The following is a 15,427-nucleotide window of genomic DNA, read 5'->3' as shown; positions in this document are numbered from 1 at the left end:
CTAACAATTAACGACAAACGAAATTCAACGGCGCTCACAAAATACACAAATAATGCGCCATTTTGGGCCACGGAATGGAGTAGAAAGTATATTGGGGCAATCTCTAACTTCAACATTGCGAGAAAATGTCGATCCAAATTTAGAAGCAATCCGTGCCTCGTCAGGTGGCGTAAAACACAAAGACAATTGTTATCGATATGACAAACGGCGATCTACACGAAACGCATGCGCAAAATGTGAAAAACCAGTCTGCTCGAAAAATCAGTCACTCGTGGAACAAAATCTACTGTAATCAATGTAAATAGGAATGTAATGTAATGTAATACGAATTTTAAAGATTTTTTCTTTATTTCTACTAGCCTTAAAGTTTTTTGCTATATGAATTGTGAAGACCGGACTGAAATGTATTATGCATTCTTTAGAACTGTCGTATCTGAAAAATGTTACATAAAACAGTTTGTTACATAGCACCGAAAGCTTGAAGTCATTTCAGTAGCTAAAAGCGGTGGCCATAAAAATGTATGACGTACCCTAGTAAGTGGTTATAGAAGAAAAGAGTATAACAAGTATGAATGGAAGAAAATATATGAAACAGAATTTTTAAAATTCTGATTTTTTTAAATGGCATAGAAAAACGTATTTTCCACCTTCACAGAAAATTTGAAATCATTTCAATGGCTTAATCCTGAGATATAGACGATTAACTGCGTAGAAACGCAAACTCCCAAACAAAATGTATGACCTACCCTGGTAGGTGGTAATAGAAGTAAGGGGTATACAAAGTTTGAATGAAAGAAAATATATGAAACAGAATTTTTAAAATTCTGATTTTCTTAAATAGCATAGAAAAACGTATTTTCCACCTTCACAGAAAATTTGAAATCATTTCAATGGTTTAAACCTGAGATATACCAGTGAAATGAAGGTTAATATTAATTCGTTTTCAACTCACCTTCAGATAACCCCTTCAATGTTTTCTTTGCAGGCTCACATATTTTAAAATATTACTCACTGTTAGCTGGGAACCCTAAAATATTTAAGTACATATTACAATCTTAATCCACTATGTTATTATCTACGTTTACAACATTAAAAAGCATAAGATACTCACAAATCCTGCAGGCTGGTGAACATCGCATTAAAAGTAATGCGATTACATCCTTTTTCCAAGCCGCTCCATGCATGCCGCTTGCAATTACAGACGAACTTTTAGTTTCCTAGCAAAATGTTAATATTAAAAAAATGATTAGAAAATATAACAAGCATAGATTGCGAGACAAAATTAGATTGTGCCAACTTCTTTCATGTGTCACATGATATATCAGGCTTCCATTCATTTTTATAAAACAACGAAGAACAAATTAAACAATAAATGCATAAACTATAAACTATACTATACTATTAACTATAAACGCATTCAGACCTAATATCATACATAAGATAATAAAAAATTAATAATCAAAAAGGGTTCGGAACTTCTTACTGATTCATTTACACTACAAATACAATGATTGCAAATTAGACAAACGTATTTCGCAGAAGTGGAGTATCGACGCATAAATGAAGTATAGGATGGCGAGAGTATTTGATACATAATTTAATATATCTAAAAGCGCATTTAATATCTACACATTTATTGATTCTCAAAACGCATTTTTATGAATTCAATTTCGTAAGGCATGATATGTTGATGATGATGAAGGCATGAAAAAATTACGATGATATTGCAGGCTTTAGAATGCAATGCAAATGTGCGCAATAGTTAGTATCATTGAACCAATCCATGCGTAAAATCCGCTAACCTCACTTTCTCGAATTCTACGAAAGCGATACTACACACACAACTGCACAAGCAGAACAGCAGAATATATGGATATTTTGTACCACAGCTGTACACCGTAGCTGAAACACCAACCCCACGATAAAGAACTACTTCAAATACGCACACTACACAACACAAAAGACGATATGCGATACAAAAAGACTTTGCAGTCAAGAACTCCTGTGCGTGTGTGCGTGTACTGACGCCGCAAGAGGTTATTACTGCGCAAGGAGATAATATAAATGTTCATACATATATATTAGACGCAACTTACGATTATACAAGGAAGAACATACTTTTAACTATAATCGGTCACCCGGTGATTGCCATTTAGCGAACACCACACACCACTATCACACTGCACTAAACGGAACCGTTTTCCAGCCTTGACACTGTTAACTTACACTTTACACTCCTATCCTGCACTATTTAGGCGAATTTCAACTTTTATGAACACTGATAACCACGTTAACTTCACTAAAATGACCTTCACTGCACTTTTACTGACATTTTTAATGAAAAACTAAAGAATTACCAGAACTGCACCATTTCCAACTAACCCACAAACCGCCATGACAGAAATGCTTCTAACTAAATATTAACATGTGGTTAAACGTTTCGTAAAAAGAAAGAGAATTCCTACTCCTTCCCTTGACAGCTAATGAACGCTTGAAGCGTTTAAGGCCCCTGTACACGGCAGTTTCCGTGTTTATTTCAAATAATTTTTGGCTAAAGTCTGAAACACGACCCCCCCCCACTCACGGTCACTCATCTGCGTGTCAATTTTTCGTACAGGGTGGTTCGGAGACTATGCAATGTGGCTTGAATTTGATTTTTTTTACAATTACTATTAAATTGTAAGGAGGTTTTCGCATAGTGAAAAGTGATTTATTCATCGAGGAACCAAGTTCCATACGCTGTTTGTGCAACCGTAAAATTTTCCTCATTTTTGGCCCAACTTTGCCCCATAGCTCCGCCGGTATCCAAGATATCGCCACACTTTCTTCTGGCCATGGCTAGATGGCACTTGTGGCTAGATTTCGTCCATGCACCACTAATCGCTACCATGTCTGTGGCCGGAGCTATTCGCAAAAGCTCCAACGGATCGCCAATCTTTGACCTGTGGTCGATAGATGGCACCAATTGCTACATTTTCTTCTTCGACGGCCATGCCCTCAGGTGTCTGTGTCTCGAAACATAATTAAAAAACACGCAACCGATTTCGAACCACCCTGCACGAAAAAAAGGCACTCAAATGAGTGCCCGTGAGTGGGGGGGTCGTGTTTCAGACTTTAGCCGGTTACGATTCATTTTGTTCACTTTGGCAAAAGGTCGATGGGACCACGACACGTCGACCCTCGCCGCGACCCTGGCTCGACCATTTTCAAAATGAATATTTTGAGATGAATTTGTGGTCATTTTTGTCGCTAGGGAAATGTCCTGCCGCTACGATCAGGACTACAAAAATTGGGTTTTCGTCCGCGCGCGAAGAACGTTATATAAAAAATCGGAGGAAGAAAAGATTTCTGCAACCATGATCTAGGAGTGAACATGTCTACACACTCTTTCGACTCTTAGGATTTCGGTGCAAATATGTAAGAGGTAAGACGTATTTTTCATGAGCAAAGCGCAACATTCCCGTTTTTTATTAATCGAATGCAATGCTGGATATGCGTCCTCGCCATTCGAAAACATGAAAAATTATCTTTTTTTAATCAATTAATATCAAATGGACGTACATTCTTTAAAGCATATGATAAATAATGATTAAAAAAATTTAACATTAGAGGCAAGATATCTCTAAATTTTGATTAAGTTGCTTATGTAAACATAGCTTAATATTTTCATTTCGAAATATTTTATATTTCGTCGCACATCTACCGATTTAGGTTCTGGTTAACTGGCCCATTTTCTCATACTCTGTCATAAAGCCAATTAATCACATCATATTTTGTCTTGCACATTCAGTGCACCTGCACCTTCGCTGCATTCGTGATCTTCGTTCTATCTTTTAAAATCATGTGCCGTGTCATCTATTTTATTTTGTAGAGGTGCTGCTGATGATTGTTTTTACTGATTTTCAATAACAATTCAAAAATTTGATATTGTTGGTGATAATATACCAGCGTAACAAATTTCTTCATTACATGAAAACAATCATTATCATTATTATCATTAAAATTATTTTTCATGAAAAATATCGAAGGCGGGTTCGAAAGGAAATGCAGTCCGTATGATCCACGTGGTAAAGACGACATACCTTGCAATGATCGAACGGCAATAGGTTTTGAAACATGCAAAAAATAATCATATCAATAGAACCACCGCAGCTTGACGATGCTCTTTCACGTTCATTTCAGAACAGTTTTGACAAAGAGGCAAGTACAATCAAGAAAATTTAAAGGGACATCGTGTGTGTGCAATGCATATGAGTCAGGGGGTGTGAAACAAGAAGCAATGCAGGGTGTAAAATTCATCGTACTCGTGACGACGAACGCTTGTGGGTACGAGCAGCAAGGCAAGAGGAAGCAAGAGTAGGAGCAAATGACCGGCCGAGCAGACGATGAACATTTTCGTGTTCTCGAATGAAGGTTTTTGCTCTTATCGTGAATTTTTGGGACAGCGCGGTCATTTTTAGAGGGTCGGCGTTTTTTTTTTATATGGAGTTTGGATGAATTTGTGGTCATTTTTGTTGCTAGGGTATTTTGCTACACGGGTAGCCCCTGGTAACGTCTCAGTATGGAAACCTTCTGCTGTTATTACGCTCGCCATAGTGAGATGCTGTGTCACTATGCTGTATGGCAATTTCCAATTTTTTGGGCTAAAGTCTGAAACACGACCCCCCCACTCACGGTCACTCATCTGCGTGTCAATTTTTTGTACAGGGTGGTTCGGAGACTATGCAATATGGCTTGAATTTGATTTTTTTACAATTACGATTAAATTGTAAGGTGATTTTCGCATAGTGAAAAGTGATTTATTCATCGAGGAACCAAGTTCCATTCGCTGTTTGTGAAACCGTCAAATTTTCCCCATTTTTAGCCCATCTTTGCCCCATAACTCAGGCGGTATCCAAGATATCGCCAAACTTTCTTCTGGCCATGGCTAGACGGCACTTGTGGCTACATTTCGTCCATGCACCACTAATCGCTACCATGTCTGTGGCCGGAGCTATTCGCGAAAGCTCCAACGGATCGCCAATCTTTGACCTGTGGTCGATAGATGGCACCAATTGCTACATTTTCTTCATTGATGGCCATGCCCTCAGGTGTCTGTGTCTCGAAACATAATTAAAAAACACGCAACCGATTTCAAACCACCCTGCACGAAAGAAAGTCACTCAAATGAGTGCCCGTGAGTGGGGGGGTCGTGTTTCAGACTTTAGCCATTTTTTGTGATCGTCTTAAAAAAATTATTTGAAATGAACACGGAAACTGCCGTGTACAGGGGCCTTAAACGCTTCAAACGTTCATTAGCTGTCAAGGGAAGGAGTAGGAATTCTCTTTCTTTTTACGAAACGTTTAACCACATGTTAATATTTAGTTAGAAGCATTTCTGTCATGGCGGTTTGTGGGTTAGTTGGAAATGGTGCAGTTCTGGTAATTCTTTAGTTTTTCATTAAAAATGTCAGTAAAAGTGCAGTGAAGGTCATTTTAGTGAAGTTAACGTGGTTATCAGTGTTCATAAAAGTTGAAATTCGCCTAAATAGTGCAGGATAGGAGTGTAAAGTGTAAGTTAACAGTGTCAAGGCTGGAAAACGGTTCCGTTTAGTGCAGTGTGATAGTGGTGTGTGGTGTTCGCTAAATGGCAATCACCGGGTGACCGATTATAGTTAAAAGTATGTTCTTCCTTGTATAATCGTAAGTTGCGTCTAATATATATGTATGAACATTTATATTATCTCCTTGCGCAGTAATAACCTCTTGCGGCGTCAGTACACGCACACACGCACAGGAGTTCTTGACTGCAAAGTCTTTTTGTATCGCATATCGTCTTTTGTGTTGTGTAGTGTGCGTATTTGAAGTAGTTCTTTATCGTGGGGTTGGTGTTTCAGCTACGGTGTACAGCTGTGGTACAAAATATCCATATATTCTGCTGTTCTGCTTGTGCAGTTGTGTGTGTAGTATCGCTTTCGTAGAATTCGAGAAAGTGAGGTTAGCGGATTTTACGCATGGATTGGTTCAATGATACTAACTATTGCGCACATTTGCATTGCATTCTAAAGCCTGCAATATCATCGTAATTTTTTCATGCCTTCATCATCATCAACATATCATGCCTTACGAAATTGAATTCATAAAAATGCGTTTTGAGAATCAATAAATGTGTAGATATTAAATGCGCTTTTAGATATATTAAATTATGTATCAAATACTCTCGCCATCCTATACTTCATTTATGCGTCGATACTCCACTTCTGCGAAATACGTTTGTCTAATTTGCAATCATTGTATTTGTAGTGTAAATGAATCAGTAAGAAGTTCCGAACCCTTTTTGATTATTAATTTTTTATTATCTTATGTATGATATTAGGTCTGAATGCGTTTATAGTTAATAGTATAGTATAGTTTATAGTTTATGCATTTATTGTTTAATTTGTTCTTCGTTGTTTTATAAAAATGAATGGAAGCCTGATATATCATGTGACACATGAAAGAAGTTGGCACAATCTAATTTTGTCTCGCAATCTATGCTTGTTATATTTTCTAATCATTTTTTTAATATTAACATTTTGCTAGGAAACTAAAAGTTCGTCTGTAATTGCAAGCGGCATGCATGGAGCGGCTTGGAAAAAGGATGTAATCGCATTACTTTTAATGCGATGTTCACCAGCCTGCAGGATTTGTGAGTATCTTATGCTTTTTAATGTTGTAAACGTAGATAATAACATAGTGGATTAAGATTGTAATATGTACTTAAATATTTTAGGGTTCCCAGCTAACAGTGAGTAATATTTTAAAATATGTGAGCCTGCAAAGAAAACATTGAAGGGGTTATCTGAAGGTGAGTTGAAAACGAATTAATATTAACCTTCATTTCACTGGTATATCTCAGGTTTAAACCATTGAAATGATTTCAAATTTTCTGTGAAGGTGGAAAATACGTTTTTCTATGCTATTTAAGAAAATCAGAATTTTAAAAATTCTGTTTCATATATTTTCTTTCATTCAAACTTTGTATACCCCTTACTTCTATTACCACCTACCAGGGTAGGTCATACATTTTGTTTGGGAGTTTGCGTTTCTACGCAGTTAATCGTCTATATCTCAGGATTAAGCCATTGAAATGATTTCAAATTTTCTGTGAAGGTGGAAAATACGTTTTTCTATGCCATTTAAAAAAATCAGAATTTTAAAAATTCTGTTTCATATATTTTCTTCCATTCATACTTGTTATACTCTTTTCTTCTATAACCACTTACTAGGGTACGTCATACATTTTTATGGCCACCGCTTTTAGCTACTGAAATGACTTCAAGCTTTCGGTGCTATGTAACAAACTGTTTTATGTAACATTTTTCAGATACGACAGTTCTAAAGAATGCATAATACATTTCAGTCCGGTCTTCACAATTCATATAGCAAAAAACTTTAAGGCTAGTAGAAATAAAGAAAAAATCTTTAAAATTCGTATTACATTACATTACATTCCTATTTACATTGATTACAGTAGATTTTGTTCCACGAGTGACTGATTTTTCGAGCAGACTGGTTTTTCACATTTTGCGCATGCGTTTCGTGTAGATCGCCGTTTGTCATATCGATAACAATTGTCTTTGTGTTTTACGCCACCTGACGAGGCACGGATTGCTTCTAAATTTGGATCGACATTTTCTCGCAATGTTGAAGTTAGAGATTGCCCCAATATACTTTCTACTCCATTCCGTGGCCCAAAATGGCGCATTATTTGTGTATTTTGTGAGCGCCGTTGAATTTCGTTTGTCGTTAATTGTTAGCAAAGATCTTTTAAAAACATGAGTCTGTAATTAATAGCGCTGTATAAAAATGGATTGATTTCTATATAAATTTTATATGCGGCAAATACAACAACATCTAAGATACAGGCGTCCCCCGAGTTACGACTGTATTTGGGACCGAAAAAAGAGCCCGAAGCAAGGCGTAAGGCTGTAGTCACGGTTGCGTCGCATGCGATTCCGGACTCCGGACTCCAGTCGAAATCGTCGTAAGTCGAGAATACAGCGTTTATAACCGTACATAGAGAGTCGAAATCTTTATTCAAATATTCCGCTCAGATTTATATTTTGCATACACAGTTAAACGATTATACACCACAATTTAAGACAACAAGTAGTTATATTTTGTAGCAAATTCTATATTTCAATTCTATAATTCAATTCAATTAAAATTACAATTATTTTTTTACGAACGTTTGATGAAATTATCCATGGACAACTGTTTTAATGCATTTTTTTCGTTGTAAATTGCCCTATAAAATGCAAACTCATTTTGTACGCGACTTTTGAATGTTGCGAAATGCTGTTCATCGCTTTCCTGTGCTTCGATTTCAGATAGAGCAATGTTGAGATGTTCAAATGCTTTGGGTAATTTCGCTGCTGAAAAATCTTTCTTTGGCATGCTTGGCACCTCACAACTTACATTAGTATCCTCATCATCAGAACTGTTGATTTGTTCATCAGTAGATTGCATTTCAATCAACTCGTTATTTGATAATGGCTCATTTTGGTACATAATAAGTTCATTGATATCTTCAATGTCTGCCTCAATATCTAAATGCAACAATAGGGATGCACATTCTTGTGTTGTGTGTAGCACTTGATTTATGTCATTTTCTTCTAGAAAATCGTAATTTTCCACTTGAAATATATTTTTCCAACATCTACCCATCTGGCAGGAGTAACTCAAAGTAACTCAAATTTCACTCTCAAGCCAATCTCAATGCACTCTCATTGGGCGAACGCTTGAGAGTGATCCGATCGGTTTATATACCGAACAAACCCGATCGTTACCGAAGCGACCCGATCGTGCGCCTGCAAGATTACAATGATACTTTTCTTTCCAACGTATCGTACAGTCACGTACACAAAATTTTACTCGTATAATATTTTTTTTATTTTATGATTTTTTTTTTCATTATATTTTTTAAATTACAATATTTCATTCGCGCTTTCACTGTTTTTTAACTAGCACAAATATGTGAATAACTCACATTTATCACTAAATAACTTTAAAACACATGCATGACGGAATCATGGCTGTAGGTGATCAACCTTGCTGCACTGTTCACTGGTACACATGCCACTGACGATGCGTTTTTAATCCAGCCTTGAATGGTCTTCTGAAATACTTGAAATCGAAACACAATAACATAATTAGCAACGAATAAATGTGCTGTATATTTTTAAACACTTTTACTTACCTTTCTGGCCAAATTGCGTTCATATTTCACAATTTTAAACCTCCTGAATTCAACACGTCCATTTTGCACTCTCTCGGATCACCAAGTCCGACAACGCGGACTGTGTGCATGTGCGTGTTCTTCGTTTGCTTCTTCCTTTTGTCTTTTTAACTGTTCAAAAATCACTCTCGGGTCGCTCGGTCGGCACGATCAACACCAACACATTGACAAAACCGCTCACCACAGGGCACGAACGGCAAAAATCACTCAAAAATAGCGAGATAGAATGATGAAAAAGGGAGAGGTCAATATGAAATCTTCGGAAAATGTCATGTGGGTATTCAACGTTACTTGAGTTACCTCGAAATGTTGTTGATGGCGTCATATACATTGTATTTTTTCCAGAACTCAATCAGTGTCTCGTGATTTGTTTCGATACTTTCAATTGCCTTTGAAAATGTTCGACGTAGGTAGTACGGTATGAAAGTTACAATCACACCCTGGTCCATGGGCTGCAACAGTGCAGTCGTTCTGGGAGGGAAAAACACCACCTCTACGTTACGATGAATTTCATTCAATTCGACAGGGCATTATCCAACAAAAGAAGAACTTTGAAAGAAATTTTAAATTTATCGCTTTATCGATTTTAATATCGATTTATCGAATATGCTTTGACTTCTGCAACAAAATTTTCTTTAAACCATTCCAAGAAAATTACTCTGGTCACCCACGCTTTCTGCGTGTCAATATTCTTAAACGCTATTGGCTTCAGTGAATGGTACACTGCAAGTGGGTTAAGTTTGCAGTTTACAGCTAAATTACCTCCTAACATTATGGTAATCCGTTCCTTAGCTATTTTAAACCCGGGCATTGATTCAAATGCCTTCGGAATGAAGGTACGTGATGGCATTTTTTCCAAAATAAAGCCGTCTCGTCGACGTTAAATATCTGCTCAGCAAGATAATCCTTCTTTTTTACAATGTCGACCAACTGCTTTGGAAATGATTTCGCCGCATTTTCATCTGCACTTGATGCTTCGCCGGTGATCTTAATATTGTGTAAATTAGAACGTATTTTGAAACGATTAAACCAATCAGCGTTAGCGTTAAAATTTTCCAGATCCTCTATTCCCGACTTTGATCGTATATCTTCGTACAAAGATTTGGCTTTCTCCTGTATATTTCTAGTGCTCAACGGAATTCTTTTTTTCAGTGATATCATCTATCCAAATGATTAGAAGTCTTTCCATTTCGATTATTCTACTCGACCTTTTTTGGGTAACAATCGTTCCATGCAACGATATGTCACCTTAAGTACAATCTTTGATGCGATCTTTGCTTTTCACGATTGTTTTAATAGTCGATACCGGCCGATTTTTTTGTCTGGCGATTGAAGCACAAATTTTCCCACTTTCATACAGACGTATTATCTCCAGTTTGTCCACAAAACTGAGGGCACTTTTTTGCTTTGTATTGTTCTCTGCGATTATCATTTTTAAACCTTTCTCCATTTTTTATCCTATAGACAGGGCTGTTACAGCTAGCGCGTATTTTGCGTTTGGCGCGAATTTTGCGTTTCGCGCGGATTTCACGCGTTTTTACCCTTTATCGGCGCGGATTTTGCGTAAATATACAAAATAACGTCTAAAATCGTCATTATTTTTGCTTCGGAGCAAATCTCCTCATAATCTTAATCGAAAAATTGCCCATTTTATCAATTCTGAATGTAGTGGAGGTAATGGGAAAGCATACTCATTTTGTTTGTAGGACATACGATGCAACAAATGATTAAATATTTTGAGCACCCATTTTCATCTTTGCCTCTTACAAAAAAAGTTTCGTGCTGAAATTTTCCAATATGGTTGAGTGTGTCATACTTCTCGCTCTGGCCAACTTCTCGCTCTGCCACATGTGATATCAAACAAATAAAGCGAGAAAGCGTGCGAATTTTTAATTCTATGATTATAGTGTGTAGCAATCTTTTCACTGAGCATTTTTTTCTTAAGCATTTTTTTTAACATTGAACTAAGCTATTGAATCAGACTTCATGAAATTCCAGCATATTGGTAGTGCCAGGCACAGAATGTGGAATAACTATTAGTTTTGCATAGTACGTAATGATGAACTTTTACCAAATATTTTGTTTATTAACTTTGTGGATTCTTTGCTAACTAATAAGACTATTTTTTGCCGAACACCGATTAACAGACGTGTCTCGCAGGTGGCAAAAAAAAGATATTTATTAGTCTCCGCAGGCGTTGCCTGCGACTTTTATGCATTTTTTTCCAAACTTCTTGTTTTTATCCATCTTTTCTCCTGCTTGTAACAGTTCGTTGGGGCATTGTCTCCCAGGTTTTATAAGGTTCCAACAAACAGAACAGATCTCTTTAGAAATACAAGGTGTACACTTAACAATTTGTTGTACCATAGGCAAAGCGGTTATTCAACTAATCATCATAGAGGGTTAATTAACTACATTTTGTTTCAAATCTTCCAACATCGGGTAAAAATAAAACTATAGATTTTATTCTATACTAATGAGTAGGTTTTTTTTAATTATCAATACCTTGATTCAATAATTCTATGAGTTACTTTCGTATTGGCGCGAATTTGAAAATCTGGCGCGGATTTCAAATGGGTTGGCGCGGATTTCGCGCCGGTTTTTTTCGGTTTTTAAATAGAGACTTCGGTAACAGTCCTGCAATGTAGATGAGCGATCTTTCCGCGTCTGTGTTGCATTGCCCTCAAACATATAAGGAAAGAATTCGCGCTAAGATCGCTTGCCAACTCCAAGTGCACTGCTCTAGTAGAGAGGCAGGTAAATAGAGCGCACCATCTTTTTTCGGATCGCCTTCCAATGTAAGCCCAAAATAATCGGCACCCGTATGTATAAAAGGTTTAACGTCAGATAGTCAGATTCCGTCCGCACTGGGCAGAGGTTGGAGCCAGACTGATTGGATATGTTGAAATCGTGTTTATTACTTAGCGTTTCCTGTTGCAATGTTTATGTAGGTACATTCTGCGGATTTGAACCTAAGTTGGCCATGCGATCCTAAATAGCATCCTGTTAATTGTAAGCGGCGTTCTGTTCTTGCTCATTTTAACTAGAATTCTATTGCATTTCTCCTAACGTTTGTCTAGCCTGGAAGGAGACATATATTCTTCGAATGTCTTGATTTCCTAACGCGTACGTTATGAATTTTGTCGCGTTCGTAACAGTGTCACCGAAATTCGCACCGCGCAGCTTAGACTGCGCGATCTTTCCTTCTGGATCTGTGGTGCTCTTACTCCCATAAGTAAGGGTGCCCCCCAGCGCGTATTGGACGAGTGTGCGGCGGCGCATTTCACGCATACAGGATTACGGAAACAATTTGCTTCGCCATGTCCGTAGTGTTGGCAGTTTCTGCATTGGAAGAAAAAGTTTTCTAATAAAAAAAGTTATTCTTAATAAGGCTCATCTAGTATGTAGAAGAATCTCATCTCACCTTGCATGTAGATAAAAATTTAACGTTGTGTTTTGCTTTCATGTCATTGAATAACATTTTAAGGGAAGTTATCTGCATCAATATAGATTTCTGGAATGTCTGCATATTATGTTTACCTAAAATAGTAAAATTTAACATTAGATCATACATATCATCAAACCCTTTGATTTGATTCTCCGTTCCGCTGTATGACTTTTTATAATCTAATTTTGCCACGGGAGAATATGAATTTGAAATGCTAAACCATAAATCAATCTTTTCTATAAAATTTGCCAAATCTGTATCGGTTTGATCTTCAAAATATGTACGAAGTGCTATAGTTGTTGTCCGAGATAAAAGTTAAGCTGCTCTTCTAACATTCTGTTTTTCCTGTGAAGTCATTTCTAAATGTCCTTTATTAATTTTGAAAATTGGCGTCATTTCACATTGCAATCTGTCGTTAACTTGTATGACTTAGTGTATGGCGGCTGAGGTATAATTTTTGTCGAGTTATAACTGAAACCATGTTCCAGTAACCAATTTCGGGTTAATTTTAATTAATGAGGCACATCAGGGACTACATAAACATTTTTATTTGTAACGGGATGCAGGAAATAGAAATGTATAAAATTATGGGCCCCTAACTGTTTCCAACAACCAACATTTGCTTGACAAATATTTCTAACTATAGCTACAACATTGATACCTTTTTCGTAAAGCTTTCTAATTAATGTTAATATAATTTCCTTAGTCATACCCTGATCAAATCCTATAAAAATTGGTTGCTTCCAATTTTTAAATATCCCTCGTGCCATTACTACCTGCATATAATTATGTGGCCCTATAATTTCATCTGATGCTGGATCATACTCTAAAATATGTTCTACCTTCATATTCATACGTTTCGTGAATCTTTTCGTATTTTCTGGAAGTCACTTAGTAGCTCCAAATATACCAAATCGGGTCTTCCGAAAAGTTCATCCAAACGTTTTATAATCTCTGGAACATTTTCGGCTTCCATCATCAACTGCTGAACGCTTCTATAAGCGGTTCCATGCAAAACTTGTTTGAGACGATTTAAGTTTTCTATATTAGAAAATTCCCCTTCTTGGGTTGTCTTTTTGAAATTTGGCCATTGCTTAGGGTTACATCCTTTTTCCGATTAAGCTCATACTTAATTTGTAGGCATTTGCGGCACAACCAGCACTCCGATGGTAACGGTTTCCGCGTCAGCTTGGCACATTTCAAGTGAAACCATCGGTCACACTCCGTGCACGCAATCATACTCTCTTCAGCGGGATCTTCCACTGTACAGAGTCGGCAACTGCCCTTGTCATTTACAATAAATGGATAAGGCATCTTGGACGAATCAAAGATTTCCAGCCTTGCTTATAACATGATTTCACTTAGCCGTTATTTCGGATCGAATTTCTTTCTCGAAAGCGATCCCAGGCGTCTTCATTCTAACCGTCGGCGTCCCACTGCTGCTGCTGCTCGTGGTCTCTTTGGATTTCGTGAACCCAGTCGTCGTCGTCCCACAGCTAATCGGGATCTGGAACCCCTTGGATTTCTTGCTCGCGTTGCTCGTCCGGATAGCGTTAAACTGTAGGCTACTTTCCGTAGGATGGCGATCGAATGGTTCTGGAAAGGACTCGTAGGTTTGAAGGTTCGATAACAAGTGAAGTTCATTGAAAATTTTCCTTCTTATATATTAACAAAATGTTGCTAGTATTAGTTCTTATCCTACATGCCGTGAGTGTGTGTTAGTTTCAAGAACGTAGAGGTAAAATCCTAGTTTTACCTGTAAGTGTTGTTTTAGGATTCTGTAGCCGTGATCCGATTTGGCCTTTTTTAATTAATTGTACCGTGGGTATAAGCGCGTTGTTTCCCTGTCGACCTTTTCGCCTATTTTACCTAGATGGAAATATGCTGCCTGATCGGATGGTTTTTAAGGGATCAGGATGCCGTTTTATTGCCTGCCACGTATGCCACGGCGCGTGGGCGTAAGCTGGTTATTACTATTTTTGTATCGTGCTCGTTCGTACAAAGGATGCTGTTTTATCGCATTAATTTACCCGCGTCGAGACCTTGTTTACTAATATTAGCATATCGATATGCTTTGTTTTTTAATGTTTCGGGTAATAGAAGCCGTCGGCCTTTGTTATGAGTTGCATTTTTGGATATCCCACTTGGCAGAAATCGCATGAGAGGGGGGAAATCGCATGAGAGGGGGGAAATTTCTTCATTCTCGCTACCCCTGACCCTCACTTTCGAGCGATCGTGCGACAAACTCTCACTCCACCACCCTACCTCACTCACACACGCTCCCATATTCTATGTAAACCCTCACCGCAACCTGAATCACCACTCCACCTCACACCTGAACGGTCCCATACTCGAAGTGTTAGACAATTTTGGTTCCACACTTTGAAGCCTGTCGAGGAGTGTGGCACTATATTGTTTTTCGCTGTCTCCTTTCTTTCACTGCAAAATTGCTTTTGCCCTGGCTTTGGCGTATTCATATGAGTTTGGCCTTTGCTGGAGGCGGAGGTGTGTGCGCAAGCGTTATCGTGTTTTGTGAAGTGATTCTTTGCTCCGGTAAGTAATGTGAAAACTGGTGATTGTGATTAGTGAATTAATTCTAATCCATGTGTTTTGTGCGTAGCGAATCCCATCTAGTCGATCAGCTGGATGGAAAGAGTTTGGCCGTGAAGCGGAAAGGGTGAAGCCGGAGTTAAACCGCAGGATGGCAGGACAAATCACAT

General features: G+C 37.7%; 3 long non-coding RNA genes across 7 annotated transcripts; 1 reads left to right on the top strand and 2 right to left on the bottom strand.

Annotated features, from left to right (window-relative positions):
• Positions 1–248: 248 nt before the first annotated feature.
• Positions 249–3,043, bottom strand: LOC125769658 (uncharacterized). Of its 3 annotated transcripts, XR_007419076.1 has the most exons (4): positions 2,119–3,043; positions 1,112–1,217; positions 864–1,027; positions 249–647 (listed from the first exon to the last, which is right to left on the bottom strand). It is a non-coding gene; the product is annotated as an uncharacterized LOC125769658 (long non-coding RNA). The 3 variants fall into 3 exon arrangements; XR_007419075.1 differs by having other exon boundaries at positions 250–1,027; positions 2,097–3,042; XR_007419073.1 differs by having other exon boundaries at positions 252–1,027; positions 2,119–3,039.
• A 2,255-nt stretch (positions 3,044–5,298) lies between these two features.
• On the top strand, positions 5,299–8,656 carry LOC125769648 (uncharacterized). Of its 3 annotated transcripts, XR_007419071.1 has the most exons (4): positions 5,299–5,660; positions 6,562–6,667; positions 6,752–6,915; positions 7,132–8,655. It is a non-coding gene; the product is annotated as an uncharacterized LOC125769648 (long non-coding RNA). The 3 variants fall into 3 exon arrangements; XR_007419070.1 differs by having other exon boundaries at positions 5,299–5,682; positions 6,752–8,656; XR_007419069.1 differs by having other exon boundaries at positions 6,752–8,655.
• A 233-nt stretch (positions 8,657–8,889) lies between these two features.
• Positions 8,890–9,540, bottom strand: LOC125769629 (uncharacterized). Its single transcript, XR_007419065.1, has 2 exons — positions 9,221–9,540; positions 8,890–9,147 (listed from the first exon to the last, which is right to left on the bottom strand). It is a non-coding gene; the product is annotated as an uncharacterized LOC125769629 (long non-coding RNA).
• Positions 9,541–15,427: the final 5,887 nt, after the last annotated feature.

The sequence above is a fragment of the Anopheles funestus genome, chromosome X, assembly GCF_943734845.2.
Source record: "Anopheles funestus chromosome X, idAnoFuneDA-416_04, whole genome shotgun sequence".
NCBI classification, from domain to species: Eukaryota; Metazoa; Arthropoda; class Insecta; order Diptera; family Culicidae; genus Anopheles; species Anopheles funestus.
The sequence above is the reverse complement of the archived record's forward strand: the minus strand, read 5'-3'. Positions and strand labels throughout refer to the sequence as shown.